The following is a 17365-nucleotide window of genomic DNA, read 5'->3' on the forward strand; positions in this document are numbered from 1 at the left end:
TGGTTTCAGCAGGGCTTATGCCACTGAATATCTCATTGTGCAAAGTCAAAAAATGCTCTGCTACTCATGGATTATAACAGGGCAACAGGATTCTGGTCTTCAAGTCTAGGAAGCTCCAATTTTTAGCATTAACCAGGAAATATATATTATTAACCCATTATGTAAAACTTAAAATTTACAAGACCCTCATAATCTGAAGGCAAAGTTGTTTGTGAGTGTAACCCCTGCAAACTATTTGGTTCATCCAAATAGGAGAGCAAATCCTAGGAAGCGGCTGTGGTTCAGTATTTGAGTTAGAAAGAGTGGCAGAGCTGGAGAGGCCAACATTTCCATAGAGGATGATAAAGCCTTCACCACCTTGGTTTAAGCAGTAGAATTTTACTTGGAGAAAATTCCTTCATGTTGTGGATGTCCTACCTTGGCTGATAAATGTATCTGGGTCTTTGTTCCCATTTGGCTTCAAAGAGACCTTTGCATTCTTCATTATTTCTCCATCAAACTCCTCCTTTGGTGCTAGTGAAAAGAACTCAGGGTCTACAAACCGTAGCATCCTGTTTTTGTTATATCAGTATTGTTCTTCTTATATAAGAGCCTTGTGGTACAGTGGTTAAGATGCAGTACTGCAGTGAAGACTCTGCTCACAGCCTGAGTTTGATCCCAGCCTCAGGTAGCCAGCTCAAGGTTGACTCAGCCTTCCATCATTCAGAGTTCAGAAAACTGAATACCAGTAACATGTTACATGGGCAAGTTCAGACAACTTCCAGGAAAAATCTGACTCATCAATTCTGTTCAGGGCACAAGTCAGAAAATTGCTGATTTCAGCTATTGTTTTTAAAAAGGCTATAAACAGTGCTTTCTCATCATTGGTCTCTCTCCAAAGCTGTAGAAGAAAGTTGTGCTTGGCCATACTCGTCGTCGTTTAGTCGTTTAGTCGTGTCCGACTCTTCATGACCCCATGGACCAGAGCACGCCAGGCCCTCCTATCTTCCACCGCCTCCCGGAGTTGTGTCAAATTCATTCTGGTAGCTTCGATGACATTGTCCAACCATCTCATCCTCTGTCGTCCCCTTCTCCTCTTGCCTTCACACTTTCCTAACATCAGGGTCTTTTCCAAGGAGTCTTCTCTTCTCATGAGATGGCCAAAGTACTGGAGCCTCAGCTTCAGGATCTGTCCTTCCAGTGAGCACTCAGGCTTGATTTCCTTTAGAATTGATAGGTTAGTTCTCCTTGCAGTCCAGGGGACTCTCAAGAGCCTCCTCCAACACCACAATTCAAAAGCGTCAATTCTTCGGCGGTCAGCTTTCTTTATGGTCCAGTTCTCACTTCCATACATCACTACAGGAAAAACCATAGCTTTGACTATGCGGACTTTCATTGGCAAGGTGATGTCTCTGCTTTTTAGGATGTTGTCAAGGTTTGTCATCGCTTTCTTCCCAAGAAGCAAGCATCTTTTAATTTCGGGGCTGTTGTCTCCATCTGCAGTGATCATGGAGCCCAAGAAAGTAAAATCTGTCACTGCCTCCATATCTTCCCCTTCTATTTGCCAGGAGGTGATGGGACCAGTGGCCATACTAGCTGACCCCAAAGCCTTTTGTCAGATTGCGAGGCAATTAAGCAATAGTGGTTTATGAAACTTCACAGTATACAAATTCCATAAATAAATAAATAAATAAACCTGAGACAATTTCCTTTCCGAGTATCCTCTCAATTGCTGATGTACAGTCCGTTTTTAGGGAGCCTTGTGAAGGGAAAGATCTTAGAAGATTGCATCTAATGAAAATATTGCAATTATTCCCACGATTTCCCTCCACCCCCACCCTCAGCTTTCCAAAGGAATTGGGGCATTCAAAAACTTTCAAGAACTTTCTTTCATAATCCCCTTATGGCTATTCTGTAGCCTGTTAATTACCATGAAAGTCTCTCAGTCTACTGATTTGGACTTTATTTCATGCTCAATTTAGCTTGACCCTATTATTGAAAAAAACTATGCAGATTGAATGGTTCTTTCTCTCACCCCAGTTCAGAGTTCTCTTTCTTTCAGACCAAATTGTGTAATAGTTTACAAGGGAAAATAATGTCCCTGACAAAATCATGCTTCTTGTAATATACCTAGTAATCACTTTTATTTCTGTAAATCTTGGTGCCATTATATCATTTCAATAATTCCTACAAATAATATCATCTGAGTAATTCCAGAATTTGGAAAGTTGTCTTTAAAAAGTAATTAACTATGGTAGCAATGTTCCAAAGCTGATATGGATAGCTCAGTGGTTGTTGAACCAGAGGTTGGGAGTTCAATTCCCCACTATGCCTTCTGTGAGTACAGCCAGCCTGTGTGGCCCTGGGCAAGCTGCACAATCCTAGGATGCCCCAGTAAACCACTTTTGAGCATTTTGTACTTGGAAATCCCTGAAAAAGGGCCACCTTAAGTCAGAATTGACTTGATGACTCATCATTATCACAAGTCCCCAAAAGTAGTTAGCTGCCATTCATTAAAATGTTAAAGAGTACCTCTTTGCTCTCCATTGCAATAGTCAGTTTTCTGTTCCTTAAACACATACAGACCTCTGAATCCTTCAAGCTGTTAGACTTCATATAAAAAATTATTTCCTTCCACACAGCTCAGCTTTACCCTAAATAAAACTTAAGGCAAGAGCATGAAGCACACCACAAGTTGACACTTGAATTGTGTCATATTCCTCCTCTTTAGTGATCCATCACTCCCATAATTTTAAGAGTAACTAAAATACTCCCCTTCTTGGATGCACACCTTAATATGATGAAAGGGGTTCAGTGTGTTCGGGAAGGCATGTGCAATGCACTCAGGATGCTAGACTTCATTATGGGCATGGACTCCTAGAAGGGATCACCCAAGGTGGAATGTTCACACCTGATGCTCAAGACTAAAATCAACCCATCCTCTTCAGGAGTAACAGGGGTGGAGAGACTTCTGGAGGACATCTGCTGGGCAGCAGTGGTAGCTAAAGGTGATGCTGTCAGAGAATTTTCTCACTGACAAGCAGTGACACTTTTGTTGATACCGCACAAGAGGAGGCAATGGTAAACCACTGCTGAACATTTCTTACCTTGAAAACAAGTGATGTTCAAGATGTTGCAACAAGGCTTTTACCTTATATAGAGTGTGAAGTTCCTGGTATTCAAGCTGGATTCTGAAAAGGAAGAGGCACTTGAGATCATATTGCAAACATCCACTGGCTGCTGGATTAAGGGATTCCTTTGGCAATTTGGGGTGTGTGTGAAATTTTGTCACATTGTACAAGAGTTGCATGCACCCTGACATAATCTTCAATGAGTGACAATTTGCCTTAATCACCAGCTGTTTGCCACTGATGATGACACCATCCCCATTGTGGATGCAGAGCTGACCAACAGGATTTCAGCAAATATATGTTTAATCAACAGTAATAAATCTGAAGGTTGATATAAAACTTTTTTCTAAATTTATAGATATTTGATTTCTTTTTAGTTATAGTATTTCAGTTTTTACATATAATTATTGAGTACACAAGAAGGGCTTAGAAAGATTGAGAAACATTCATGGACACAATTGTTTGTAACACTCATACTTCCATGTTGAACTCTCCCAGTATCGCCAATGCTTTTCCAGCTCCACCACAGTTTATTTATTTATTTTATATCAAGATATATTAAAAATTGAGCATTTGAACAACAAGCAGAACAACAGAAAAAAATATGGAATTCATACAAAATGCTTGGATCCTGGCATATAAAGTCAAGCATACAAAAGAGATTTTTAATGAATTATTAACACTCTGATTCATGTTTTTAAAAGAAGGACAGGCATAGGGGAAAACTCATTAATCAAACATGTTTTGCCAGTGTAAGGCAGGGGAGGAGGATGGTAAATGTAGATGCTCATTGTGATTGGCATAATTAATAAAAGGGAGCCTGTATTGGGAATGAAGTCATGTCTCTGCCCATTTCTTAAACACTGTACTTTTTGTGTAGGTTTTTCCATAAGGACAGTCTAGGTTTCCATAGATCTGTTGAAAGGTTTCTCTTTCCATCCATTCCAGCACAGTTTCCAGCTGAGCTACCAGGCGCATGTACAGCATTCACTGTTTGTGGCATAATTCACTCCCACTCCATTATTTACAAGCTTAACATACATCCTATCCCCTGTTGTAACATTTTATTTGATATATTAATAGGCAATATAAGAGATAGAAAAGGCACTTTTAGAGGGACGTTAGACTTTATTAAGGCTATCTGATCCACCTATGATTAATTTATCCTACTCCATTTACTGATATCCTCCTTGATTTCTTTTACTGCTAGATCATAATTCCGCTCAAATAGAGTCTTTAAATCCACAGATATTTTAATGCCCAAATGTTTATTTGAGACGTCTTTCCATGGAACTGAAAACTCTTTCACAGAGCTTTTCTTTTCACAATCTAAATTAAGTCCTAGCTTTTTAGATTGTCTTTCATTTAATGTATAACCAGATCCTTGGCTATCCTGCTGGATTTCCTTCAGTACTTCTTTTAAAGACTCCACTAGTTTAGCCAAAGAGATAGCTGCATCATCAATTTGTCTCCTCAACATTAGCTCTATATTTTCTCTGCTTGCAGTTTTGAATCCTTTTTACAGATACACTGGCCATTATCCTCCTGGTGTTTGTGTAAGGTTTGCATGACTTTCTGTGTCTCATTGCAAAAATGCAGCAATTTGTGCAAATCTTACATGAACAACAGTAGGATTCTCGATTCTTTCTATGAATGTATTTATCAACAAAGGAAGTACCCTAGTGAACAAAAAAACAAGAGCTTTCTCTTCAGGAAAGTTTTCCCTTACTGACTGGCTACCTGAATGGGCTTTTTATCTGTGCCTTAGTGCCTTGAATATGTCTTGTGTGTGTGTGTTTAGTCGTTTAGTCGTGTCCGACTCTTCGTGACCCCATGGACCAGAGCACGCCAGGCCCTCCTGTCTTCTACTGCCTCCCAGAGTTGTGTCAGGTTCATGTTGGCTGCTTCGCAGACACTGTCCAGCCATCTCATCCTCGGTCGTCCCCTTCTCCTCTTGCCGTCACACCTTCCTAACATCAAGGTTTTTTCCAAGGACTCTTTTCTTCTCATGAGATGGCCAAAGTACTGGAGCCTCAGCTTCAGGATCTGTCCTTCCAGTGAGCACTCAGGGTTGATTTCCTTTAGAACTGATAGGTTTGTTCTCCTTGCAGTCCAGGGGATTCTCAAGAGCCTCCTCCAGCACCACAATTCAAAGGCATCAATTCTTCGGCAGTCTGCTTTCCTTATGGTCCAGCTCTCACTTCCATACATCACAACAGGAAAAACCATAACTTTGATTATTTGGACTTTTGTTGGCAAGGTGATGTCTCTGCTTTTTAGGATGCTGTCAAGATTTGTCATCGCTTTCCCCCCAAGAAGAAGGCGTCTTTTAATTTCAGGGCTGCTGTCTCCATCTGCAGTGATCATGGAGCCCAGGAAGATAAAATTTGACACTGCCTCCATATCTTCCCCTTCTATTTCCCAGGAGGTGATGGGACCAGTGGCCATGATCTTAGTTTTTTTGATGTTGAGTTTCAGACCGTTTTTTGCACTCTCCTCTTTCACTCTCATTACAAGGTTCTTTAATTCCTCCTCACTTTCTGCCATCAGAGTGGTATCATCTGCATATCGGAGGTTGTTGATATTTCTTCCGGCAATCTTAATTCCGGCTTGGGTTTCTTCCAGTCCAGCCTTCCGCATGATGTATTCTGCATATAAGTTAAATAAGCTGGGGGACAATATACAGCCTTGCCGTACTCCTTTCCCAATTTTGAACCACTCAGTTGTTCCATGACCAGTTCTAACTGTTGCTTCCTGTCCCACATACAGGTTTCTCAGGAGACAGATAAAGTGGTCAGGCACTCCCATTTCTTTAAGAACTTGCCATAGTTTGCTGTGGTCCACACAGTCAAAGGCTTTCGCATAGTCAATGAAGCAGAAGTAGATATTTTTCTGGAACTCTCTGGCTTTCTCCATAATCCAGTGCAAGTTAGCAATTTGGTCTCGAGTTCCTCTGCCTCTTCGGAATCCAGCTTGTACTTCTGGGAGTTCTCAGTCCACATACTGCTGAAGCCTACCTTGCAGGATTTTGAGCATAACCTTGCTAGCGTGTGAAATGAGTGCAATTGTACGGCAGTTGGAGCATTCTTTGGCACTGCCTTTCTTTGGGATTGGGATGTAGACTGATCTTTTCCAATCCTCTGGCCACTGTGGAGTTTTCCAAACTTGCTGGCATATTGAATGTAGCACCTTAACAGCATCATCTTTCAAGATTTTAAATGTGTCTTGGTGTTGCTTTTGTTTACTGTTTTTTTAGGACGACATTTGTTTGATCCTTTTTTCTATTTGTATTTAGTATTTGTATACTCACTGTTGTTAGCTTTAAATACTGTCTTTTAATGATGTAAGCTACCTTTTTAAAAAGAAAAGTGGATAAAATATTTTAAATGAATAAAATAAACAAATATACTATTGCTTACTACATTGTGCAAGATTGCGACTCGGCAACCACCCTGGGGCACATCACTGAGATATAGGTGAAATATAAACCAAATGGAGAAATAAGACATTCTGTTTAATAACTCTCTCTCTCTCTCTCCAAAATGCTCTTTGCCTTGTATTTTCTGAAGCTGAGTGTGTAAAGAGAAAATAAACAGAGATCACTATAATTTTGTTGAAATATATAGCTAGGCAACAACCAGCTATTTTAGAGGAAACATTTGAAACCATTATAGACATTCTGTGACTAGGACCTGAAGAACATTAGTGCCGAACAAACCTCAACTCAGATAGTCTTCCATGTTTGAAAAACCAGACTCCAAAGAAATCACATGCTTAAATCCTGAAGATCAATCACAAAGGAAAACAATCTGCAAACTGTGTGAGACAAGAAAAGCTCCCACTGTACTCAAACTATTTCAACAAAAAAAAGAATGATTTCTTATAATCATGCACTATCAATAAAAGGAAAGTTCCTCTCAGAATCTGGGTGCAGGGGGTTGTATTCCAAAAAAGCAACTTCCTCCTTTCCCTGATGGTCATGCTTCCTATCAACATTACATTACTGAGTAACTGAGAAGGCACAGGGAAGGTTTATATCCTGCAAGGTCATAGGCTTCAGATACTAGCTTTCCAAATAGTTTGAATCACCATGAGAAAGGTTTCTAGATTACCACTGTATCACTGGAAAATACTGTTTGATGATTTTGCTATTACTTTGAATCAACCAAAACAAGTCCAAGCTCCTCTGATTCTTCTTTTACAACAGTTCCCAGAAGGTCTGATCATTGGCTGTGCTGGCTCACTCTAGTCGAAGAACATCTGGGTCCCAGCCAGGTAGAAGACCACTACTCCAAAGGGTGTGCTGGCTAGGGATGCTGGGAATAGTAATAACAATTGTAAAAGTAATCTGGAGGGCATCAGCTTAAGGAAGGCTGTATTAAAAACAGCTCTTTGTTTGGGCTATATTAAGGCTGCTTTGGGTATGGGCATATTTGCTTCCCATCAGCTCAAGATGAATGTTTCTAAATGAGAAGAAAAGAAAGCTAGCCTGTAACGCTGTTGTAGAACTTTCTGTCAGTTCTCTATAGCTGTTTGGCACCAGTTTAAATAGCTTGGCTCCCTCCTGCTGACTCATTTTTAGTTTTGTACAGTAATTTAAGTTTTTCTTCTAGAGCAGTGGTTACCAATGTTGAGTTCCCAGATGTTCTTGGACTAATACTCCCAGAAGCCTTCACCACTAGCTCTTTTGGCCAGCCTTTCTGGGAGTTGTAGTCTAAGAACATCTGGGGACTCCAGGCTGGGAAGCACTGTCGAGGATTCTAGTGGACTCCTCTGAACTAGAGCAGAGAATTCTCGCCAGACTTAAAATATTAGGATACAGCAGGAAGGAATAAGGCCAGTTGAAGTCCTAGCAGACTTCGATAATTGTCTAGTGCTGATACACACAGAAGAGGAGACAAAAGATGGAATGGTGAAAAGAGAGGGATAAAAGGGGTGCAAACATATGTAAAAATGCAGTGACATGCCCTTAAGCTTCATTTCAGCAGGAGACCCTGTGGAGGAAAACTGGGACTTTCCTCTGCCAACCATCATCTGCTCATGAGTCTTCCATTTGGAAGCAGGCGCCAGAAAAATATGTGCCATGTAAGGTGATTTCTATGACCCCATGGATTTAGAGAGTCTGCTTCCTCACAACTGTTGCCGGCTGTCCTCTTCCGCTGTTCTGATTTAGTTTGCCGACCGGCTGCTCTTGAGCCTATCTCCAGTTGCCCGAAGGGATTCACGGTAGCTTGGGAAGCAGCAGGACAGCTAAGCAGAGCAGCTGTCAGAAAGCAACAGTGAAATGAAGGGAAGAATTTGAAGGATATGACTAAGTTGTAATTGTGATCAGCTTGATTAGCAAAGCTGCAACACCTGCTGAGGACAGACGTCAGTAGTGACCCCCCCCCCGCCCCACTTGAAGGCTTCATCTTTTAGAAGTTCAGTAGCTTCACACGAACACACACGGACATACCAGTGTGAATTTTTCCAAGGATACCTCACTTTTATAAATTTCCATCCGTGATTTGCTGAGGATTTTTCCCTATAGAATCAGGATGTAATTGCTGTTATTATCTTCATAAAGCTGTCCAGGTTTGGTTTTGTTCCCCGGGATTATGTAAAGCTTATCTGAAAGACAGTAGAAGGTCTGGTTAAAGGCAGCCATTCTTGCATTCCACTAGCACAGTTATGGTAAAAATAATAATAATGGGGTTCCTAAATCAATCATCATCTTTCTCTAATTTATGGTATTGTTATATTTCCAGGCCCATGTGTGGCATACACAGTACATCATTATAAAGAAAAGCAGTTACCAGATAATATAAAAAGATAACTGCAGAGATAGTTAGTGTCAGCCCTCTGAAGAAAAAGAGAGAAAAAACAGACAATGTGTAGGAGCTCAACATTGTAAATTTAAATAGAGAAAAAAATGACACAGGACATGCCTTAATACAGAACACAACATGTAGGCCTCACATGTTTTAAGAATTCATATTAGTTTATTCATATTACAGTAGTTTATGTTGTATAATTAAGTTGCTTGTATGATAGCAGCATGTTCAAAAGGAAGCTATCCATGAGGATTCAGCAGAGGTGGGAAATGCCCAGTTCCCTAGAATGGATGCCCCTGGATGTCACCTAGGATCCCGTTCTGTTCCTTATTGACACATGCCCACTGCAAACCAAACTGAGGATCTCTAATCCAGCAAGCAAGAGCTGCAATTCTAGCAGTTCAAGTGCTTGTTGCTCATTTTGTTAAAGTCAAATACTCATTTGAACATTATTTAAAATTCACAAATGTCAAAACTCATCCTATCACATTTCAAAAATGAGTAAAATTTTGTTTCAGCCTTTTCATCCAATCCATTTTTAATGAGATCTAAAGCAGTTTGTGGCCTCAAATACCCCTCTAAATATCCCCTTAAAATATCTCTGATGTTCCCACACAAGGTTAGAAACTTTAGACTAGGACCTGCTGGGGTCCTAGTCTTGCCCTAAGGGATTCTTCAGAAGCCACACTTCTACTCTGTGATAGCAGTGGGATTTACTAGAGGGCTACACTCTCTATACCATGCTACCACCATATGGTGGTTTCTTAGTTATTTACAACTTTTCCCATTCTAAAGGGTTGAAATACTACTCTTCAGGCCTTTTTACTGACATTAAGAGCTTCAAATTGAAATATACAAGTTGTTTTGGTCCCACAAATTTGTTTTGATTCTGTGCATGACTGCCATGTGGTCTTTGAGAACCTCGCTGAATCTAATATTCTTCCAAATTGTACTACTACTACTACTACTACTACTACTAGTAGTAGTAGTAGTAGTAGTAGTAGCAGCAGCAGCAGCAGCAGCAGCAGCAGCAGCAGTAGTAGTAGTGGTAGTAGTAGTGGTAGTAGTAGTGGTAGTAGTAGTCGTAGTAGTCAACATTGTTGTTGTTGTAGACAAAGAAGAATTGTGGAAAACCCAAGTCCTTCTGTCAAAATACCAATGCCGCTAGATAGCTCAGTGGCTTAGGTCTCTGGCTGCGGAGCCAAAGATTGGGAGTTCAGTTCCCCACCATGCGTCCTTGACAGGGGCTGGACTTGATGATCCATAGGGTCCCTCCCAGCTCTGCAGTTCAAAAGTTATTAGGTTCTAAAGACCCTTAGTGTCCACAGAGCATGGGTAAGTGCGGGTTTATCAACCTTATGACTGTCTCAGTGGGTTATATAGTCAAACTTTGAAACTACTTCTTTGGAAGCAAAGTTCTATTTAATAAAATGACATTAGAAAATAATAAATGACTAAAAGTATTACGGCCTGCAGGAGAAAACCAACCTACATGAATGAAATGTCCACAGAACAGGGAAACATCATTTGAGAAACCATTATATGGGCAGCACCCTAGTTATCTCTTGCATGATAATGTTGATAAGCAGCAATTGAACATACAGCTTAAATTAGTCAGTCTTCACACTGAAACTGGCAGATTTATATTTGCAATCCAAGACAGAAAAATAATTATAAAACCATGAAATCCATATATAGGTGTTGTTGATTAGTCATTAAATCATATCCCGCTCTTCGTGACCCCATGGACCAGAGCACTCCAGGCCCTCCTGTCTTCCACTGCCTCCCGGAGTTTGGTTAAATTCATGTTGGTAGCTTCGGTGACACTGTCCAACCATTTTGTCCTCTGTCGTCGCCTTCTCCTCTTGCCTTCACACTTTCCTAACATCAGGGTCTTTTCCAGGGAATCTACTCTTCTGATGAGATGGCCAAAGTAATGAGCCTCAGCTTCAGGATCTGTCCTTCCAGTGAGCACTCAGGGTTGATTTCCTTCAGAATGGATAGGTTTGATCTCCTTGCAGTCCAGGGGACTTTCAAGAGTCTCCTCCAGCACCACAATTCAAAAGCATAAATTCTTTGGCGACTTTTAATTCCATGGTTGCTGTCACCATCTGCAGTGATCATGGAGCCCAAGAAAGTAAAATCCGTCACTGCCTCCATATCTTCCCCTTCTGTTTGCCAGGAGGTGATGGGACCAGTGGCCATGATCTTAGTTTTTTTGATGTTGAGTTTCAGAAAAATTTTTGCACTCTCCTCTTTCACCGTCATTACCAGGTTCTTTAATTCCTCCTCACTTTCTGCCATCAGAGTGGTATCATCTGCATATCGGAGGTTGTTGATATTTCTTCCGGCAGTCTTAATTCCAGCTTGGGATTCCTCCCGTACAGCCTTTTGCATGATGCATTCTGCATATAAGTTAAATAAGCAGGGGGACCATATGCAGCCTTGTCATACTCCTTTCCCAATTTTGAACCAATCAGTTGTTCCATATCTAGTTCTAACTCTTGCTTCCTGTCCCACATATAGATTTCTCAGGAGATAGATAAGGTGGTCAGGCACATTTCTTTAAGAATTTACCATAGTTTGCTGTGGTCCACACAGTCAAAGGTTTTTACATAGTCTATGAAGCAGAAGTAGATGTTCTTTCTGGAACTCTGTGGCTTTCTTCATGATCCAGTGCATGTTAGCAATTTGGTCTCCAGATCCTCTGCCCCTTTGAAATCCAGCTTGTACATCTGGGAGTTCTCAGTCCACATACTGTTGAAGCCTACCTTGGAGGATTTTGAGCATAACCTTGCTAGTGTGGGAAATGAGTGCAATTGTAGGGTAGTCGGAGCATTCTTTGGCACTGCCCTTCTTTGGGATTGGGATGTAGACTGATCTTTTCCAGTCCTCTGGCCACTGTTGAGTTTTCCAAACTTGCTGGCATATTGAGTGTAGCACCTTAACAGCATCATATTTTAAGATTTTAAATAGTTCAACTGGAATGCCATCACCTCCACGGGCCTTGTTGTTAGACAAGCTTTCTAGGGCCCACTTGACTTCACTCTCCAGGATGTCTGGCTCAAGGTCTGCAACCACATTATCTGGGTTGTCCAGAACAACCAGATCTTTCTGATATAATTCCTCTGTGTCTTCTTCCATGCCTTCTTGATGTCTTCTGCTTCTGTGAGGTCCCTACTATTTTTGTCCTTTATCATGGCTATCTTTGCACAAAAGGTTCCTTTAAAATCTCCATTTTCTTGAACAGATCTCTGGTTTTTCCCTTTCTATTATTTTCCTCTATTTCTTTGCACTCTTCATTTAAGAAGGCCCTCTTGTCTCAGCTTGCTATTCTGTGGAAGTCTGCATTTACTTTTCTGTAACTTTCCCTATCTCCCTTGCATTTGGTTTCCCTTCTTTTCTCTGCTATGTGTAAGGCCTCATTAGACAGCCACTTTGCTTTCTTGCATTTTCTTTTCTTTGGGATGGTTTTTGTTGCTGCCTCCTGTACAATGTTACGAGCCTCTATCCAAAGTTCCTCAGGCACTCTGTCCACCAAATCTAGTTCCTTAAATCTGTTCTTCACTTCCACTGTGTATTCATAAGGGATTTGGTTTAAATTATACCTGACTAGCTCAGTGGTTTTTCCTACTCTCTTCAGTTTAAGCTTGAGTTTTGATATAAGAAGCTGATGATCAGAACCACAATCAGTTCCAGGTCTTGTTTTTGCTGACTGCATAGAGCTTCTCCATCTTTGGCTGCAGAGGACATAATCAATCTGATTTCAATACAGTAGAGCCTCAACTTACGAATGTCCGTACTTATGACCATTTCGGCTGGAATGGATTAATTGCATTTCAATGCATTCCTATGGGAAATGGTGCTTCGACTTATGTCCATTTTGAGTTATGTCCATCTTCTGGAATGGATTATGATCATAAGTCAAGGCACCACTGTATTGCCCATCTGGTGATGTCCATGTGTAGAGTCGCCTCTTGTGTTATTGGAAAAGAGTGTTTGTAATGACCAGCTTGTTCTCTTGTCAAAACACTCTTAGCCTTTGCCCTGCTTCATTCTGAACTCCAAGGCCAAACTTCCCTGTTATATCTTTTATCTCTTGGCTCCCTACTTTAGCATTCCAGTCCCCTAGAATGAGAAGAACATCTTTCTTTGGTGGTCAGTTCTAGAAGGTGTTGTAAGTCTTCATAGAATTGGTCAATTTCAGCCTCTTCAGCATTGGTGGTTGGTGCATAAACTTGGATTACTGTGATGTTGAAAGGTCTGCCTTGGATTCGTATTGACATCATTCTATCATTTTTGAAATTGTATCCCAGTACAGCTTTTCCCACTCTTTTGTTGACTGTGAGGGCTACTCCATTTCTTCTATGGTCTTCTTGCCCACAATAGTAGATATGATAATCATCTGAATTGAATTCGCCCATTCCCATCCACTGTTGCGCAGGATGTCAATGTTTATTCTTGCCATCTCCTGTTTGACCACCTCCAGCTTACCATGGTTCATAGATCTTACATTCCAGGTTCCTATGCAGTATTTTTCTTTGCAGCATCGGACTTTCCTTTCACTTCCATGCATGTCCGCAGCTGAGCATCCTTTCGGCTTTGGCCCAACTGCTTCATTAGCTCTGGACCTACTTGTACTTGTCCTCCACTCTTCCTCAGTAGCATTTTGGACACCTTCTAACCTGAGGGGCTCATCTTCTAGCATCATATTTTTTATGGGTAGTGGAAAGGAAAGTTTCTTAAACTCTTGTTACTAAACTCCATAGAACAAGCTTCCATGTATGCAAGTCTCTTCAGCCATTATGGAGAAGACATGTGATTATGTCTCTGTATTTAGAAACAGGAAGAAGCAGGATGTGACTTGAGAAGAAGGAGCAAGGAAGTGAGCTTCATAATAACCATCTACATATAGATCTAGAAAACAGAAAAGAGAACTAAGCACATTTGGGTTATCTGGCTATTTCACTCCCTTTCCACTGATGCTGATCTCCTGGTACATGTGTTGGTGCTTGTTTCCAATAGCTATGAAGTTGTGATTTGGAAAATGTCTGAGATCATGACATTTCCTACACTGAAGTCCTTCCCACATTGGAAAGTACAAATATGCTCATGTACATTCATTATTTTTCTTCTCATACACTAGGATTCTGTTTGTCTCAGTGCAGATAGCTTCCTACTTGTGTAATTGTGTCAGTTTTCTGCACAGGAAATAAAAATTGCCTAATTTTATTGTGCAGTTGATTATCCTTTTCAACTGGTTGTGCAATGTGCCTGGAGAAGTGTTATTACTCCTTTTTGTTTCTAGCAACCTTACTTAACACACAATGAAATTCACAAAGCCCTGTTTGGATTCTTGAAGGTCACTCAAGTCTCTGTATGTAGTCATACAATCTTGTTTTTCAAAGGTCAGCAGGAAAAAAAAATAAAACTCTCCTCTTGGCCTGCACCAGCTCTGGAGTAATATGATACTCCAGGAATCAATACATTCTCGAGACAGTGTTCCATGGAAAATGTAAACCTAAATGTTATCTGATATTTAGGTTGTACAAACTCAAGCAAATTGCAGAAACTATAATCCTAGGCTGTGAGATGCTGGTCCAGATCTAATCAGTAACATGCTCTTCTGTCCATCAGCAGCATTTCCTTCTGCAGCAGAGGGAGAACACTTGGCTATTATTGTAGAGTTTCTCTTGCTTTGACTGGATACATTGTGTAGAAGGTTGATTCATTCCAATTATTACTGTAGTGTGAGGGTATTTTAAATTAGTGTCTTCCACCTATTAACTTACAGGTTTATTGACAGACCAAATGTCTAGGGTATAAAACGTCCCAGTTTATTCTCTGGTAAGTCCAGCTGAAAGAATTTCTGGGCTCAGAAAAAAAAACCCTACTAAATCTTAGAAATCAATTGTCACTCAGCATAATGACACTGTTGGACTCAAAGGCAGGCATAAAAAAAACTATAGTAGGATCATCCCTATCCACAGAATCAGTATCCACTGATTCACTTATCTCATAGGCTGAAAATACTAAATAGAAAACACCAGAAATGCATATACATACATATATGTATTTCCAGAGTGTATTTATCTGAACTGGACACCAGAGGGACCCAGAGACCCAGCAATGTAGAGCTTTTGATTGTTCCACATCTTTCAGCATCTGCTGGGAGAGGGGCTTGGAACTGATCCTCTGCAGATACCGCAGTCCTACTGTAATGGTAAATCACTGAATGGCAGGGCTGTAACTAGGGTCAGGGAACAAGGCCTTTGCCCCAAAGTTGAATCTACTGATGAATGTTAGGAAAATAAATGCCACCGCCTTCTGGCTATTGAATTTTTCTCCCCTGTGGGGACAGCATCACATTCTGAGGGGTTGGGGGCAGTGCCAATCACTCCAGGTATCAAAACTGCCTGTTACTGCTTTACTGAGTGATTTCCTATAGATTAGCAAGAGATATTACTCCCAGTTGTTTTACAGAAGCCCTGACAAAGATTCTTCTTTCTTACTTATTGGCTGCAGAAACCGGGTTGTGAAATGGAACAAACATTGAATCAGAAGGGCAGAACATGCCAACATATATTGTACACACTTGTTCATAGTAAAAATTTGTAGAAGATGTAATAATGGTCCATGTTACATGTAGGCTGTCACCGTAGCTGTGGAACTGGTAAAGCCACTCCTTCAATGTTTCAGTTACCTTGAAAAGCTTTATTCAGGTTGCTGTAAGTTGGTTCCAACTTGAGAGCACATAACAACAACAGTGTTCAGGCCACCAAAATACACAGGCAGAAGTATTTTTTCAATCTAGTCAAAACGTTAACCATAATGTTAACTAACATTAACATTAACTGGAAGCATTAACATAAAAAAAATTAAAAGCTTCATATTGTAAAATGTGCCTTCAGGATGTTCAAGGCTATGCTAGGGGAACCTGGTTTCTGATAATATGTGCAGCTGTGGACCCATAGCTGTAGTAACCAACTGGTCCAAAATTTGCTGTTGTAGTTATGTGGATTCTGTGGATTTGTAGCAAGCTCCTTCTTTCTAAAGTGAACCGGTAGAGGAATTTTCAAAGAGACAGCTGTCTTCTAGTCAGTGCTTGAGATGAGCTAAAAGCTGCAGTGAAGAAATGGAAACCAAAACCTCAAACAGAGAATGTTTCATAAAATGAAATAATTTTACGTGGTGGCATGCCTTTGAATTGTGGTGCTGGAGGAGGCTCTTGAGAATCCCCTGGACTGCAAGGAGAACAAACCTATCAATTCTAAAGGAAATCAACCCTGAGTGCTCACTGGAAGGACAGATCCTGAAGCTGAGGCTCCAGTACTTTGGCCATTTCATTAGAAGACTCCTTGGAAAAAAACTTGATGTTAGGAAAGTGTGACGGCAAGAGGAGAAGGGGACGACCGAGGATGAGATGGCTGGACAGTGTCTGCGAAGCAACCAACATGAATTTGACACAACTCCGGGAGGCAGTGGAAGATAGGAGGGCCTGGCGTGCTGTGGTCCATGGGGTCACGAAGAGTCGGACACGACTAAACAACTAAACAACAACAACATGCCCCTGTCATCCCTGGAGGGCTCTCTGCTCCATCTTCATATCTCCAGGAGGAGCACACACTGGCCCTAGCTACAGAGCCACCAGGAGATGGTGGTGTGAAAAAGGAACATCTAGGTGGGAGTCAGGGTCAGGAATACCTGCAGCAAGGGAAGTGCACAGAAAGGAAGGGAAGAGTGAAGCTGGGGATAAGAAAGGAAGAGGATGGCAAAGAGTTGAGTCATCAGCAAAAGCTTAGGAAGAGTTGCCACCATTTTTCTATACTTTGGCGGAGGTGCAGCCCAAAATCCTGAGGGACACATGGATCAGCAACGGTGAGAACTTGGCCTGGGAGCATGTACACAGGATTTCCACACCTAGCTTTACTTTACTGTAATCTCTGAATCAACAACTATGATGGCCCACAGAGACTCCACCATGTGGACCCACTCTCACCCAACAGAGATGTTGGTAATGACAATGGCAGAAATTGTATCCCTCACCTCTCATTCGGCCATTGAAAGAGCTTCCCTTCAGTGGAAACAGTCCTCCATTTGGGACTACCAGTCCTTACTGCAGGGTGCCATGGTACTGGACTAGTGAAAGGAAGAGCAATGAACAGACTGAGGGAGGGGTTCAGGAAACCACTGCCTGAAGTGGGGAGTAGTGACGGGGCTGGGAGAACTTCGAGTCCTTGGTTAATTGAGTCTGGACAGTGGACCAAATTAATATAGACTTTTCAAGGGCACCCCTCCTCTGTTGTGTCGATGCAGATGGCCCTCCCTATGGAAGGGGTGCCAGAGCGTACGTTTTAAAACAAGAATTACAACATTTTGGGAGATTCCACTGTGCATTCTCTTTGAAAGAGGAGAACAGTCTTTGTCATAATAAAATGGACT

Source organism: Pogona vitticeps, chromosome 1, assembly GCF_051106095.1.
Source record: "Pogona vitticeps strain Pit_001003342236 chromosome 1, PviZW2.1, whole genome shotgun sequence".
NCBI lineage: Eukaryota > Metazoa > Chordata > Lepidosauria > Squamata > Agamidae > Pogona > Pogona vitticeps.